Raw genomic sequence first — 1,756 nt, 5'->3', positions numbered from 1 at the left:
ACGGCCTTGAGTCCTGTGACCAGCAGAGGGCACTCCAGACCCAGCAGAGGAAGACGAGGCTCAGGCCCTCAGACCTCCGTAGGGGATGGAAGTCCTTCCTGCAACCTCACCACCTTCCGGTCTGCTCCAGCGCCAGCCCCCACGCCGCCCCCCATCCCTGGTGCCAGGGCCTTCAGGGCTCATCCAGCAGAGAACCTGTCCCTTCAGGAGACCGAGCTCCATTCCTGCCCTGAAGGATGGATCCCCTCTGTCCTCTGCCCTCCCCCGGACTCCTGGCGGGAGCTGGGCATGACTACAGACCTCTCTCTCCCTCAAGACTGGGACCCCCGCAGACCCAGGGACCGGAGGAGGCAGTGTGTGTATGTGAAGGGGGGGTTCCTGGGGCCTGGCCCTGGGACCGGGCAGAAGCTGCCCCCCCAGGCCCCACCCTCCCTGTGGCCGAGAGACTGAGTTTGGCCAAGCCCAGAGCTGGGGGGAGAGGGGCAAGGAGAGAGGCTGAGGGACAAGTGCTGTGTGGGAACCGTCCCTGCCCACAGCCCGGCTCTGCTCTCGCTTCAGCCCCCTCCTCGGCCCCTCCTTCCTCCGCAGCCCCCCCGCCCGGTGCTGGCCGGGGAGACCCCAGTGCTGAGGCGGAAGGCTGACAGCTGACATTGCAAGGAGGCTCCCTGCCCATGGCCCCTGCTGGGAAGGAGTCTGGGAGAGAGTGAGGCCCCAGCCCCGCTGACCTGCTGGGCCCAAATCTCCCCCCAGCCCCAGGCAGCCCTCAGGAGGGCGGCAAGGCAGGGGCACCCAGGAGAGGGTGAGACCCCGCCTGCCCCAGCTCTGTGCTGGGGAAACTGTCAACGCCCACTCCCTCAAGCCACCAGCATTTCCCTGACACCGCCTTCCACTGCTGGTTCCTCCTGGACCGCACCAACTCTCCTCCAGGCCCGAGAAAAGGGGCTGCTCCGGCCCCGGCAGGTCTCTGCCCCATCTCAATCCAGGGAGGCTTCCTGGAGAAGGGCAACTGAGCCCTCTCTGGGGCAGGGCGATTGCCAAGGGAGGAAAGGCCACAGGTCCCAGGATGGCCCACCAAGAGGTCCCTGAGGAAGGACAGACTGGGTGGCTGCTGCCCAACAAGAAATGGCCCCACACTTCCTATAGCCAGGCAGTTCCGAGCTCTGTCGCCCCCATGAGGCCTCCTGTGGCCTGAGGGACACTCAGGGGACGCTTTGTCCAGGGCCACCCTCGCCCCAAACAGGCCCTTGGCTTTCCACTCTGCATTTCCTTTTCCTCCTGCCCCAACTTCGCCCTCATGCCCAGCGCGCTGGCGGGCCAGCCACAGACTATTCTGTTGGCTGGACGGTGCCATCGCCCGTGGTCTGGGTAGGCGGTGACCTCCCCCCATGGCATCCAGCCAGGGAGCTCAGAGGGCAGCAAAGCTGGGTGCCCCGGGAGCCCCCTGCCGAGCCGGGCCAGGCTCCTCCTCGCCTTCTCTGCAGCCTCTGGCTCGGTGCCACCGGTCCCCAACATGGTGGCCCCTCCATTCAGGCTGGTGGAGGAGACGGCAGTGATGGGAGCCGAGGGGGCTCCTTCCTCACCCCATGGGGACAATGAGGCCTCTGCCTCTCAGACACAGGCCCTCTGGTCACCACCATCATTCCTGCCCGTGCAGGACGATTGGACACTTGCCCACTCACGAACTCCATCTGTCCAGCCCCAATGCCTGAGCTCTGGGGACAATGATGGACGAGGACACAGGCCATGCTCGCCTCCC

Source organism: Pteropus vampyrus, unplaced genomic scaffold, assembly GCF_000151845.1.
Source record: "Pteropus vampyrus isolate Shadow unplaced genomic scaffold, Pvam_2.0 Scaffold124, whole genome shotgun sequence".
In the NCBI taxonomy this organism is placed as follows: domain Eukaryota; kingdom Metazoa; phylum Chordata; class Mammalia; order Chiroptera; family Pteropodidae; genus Pteropus; species Pteropus vampyrus.
This window is presented reverse-complemented; position numbering follows the sequence as displayed.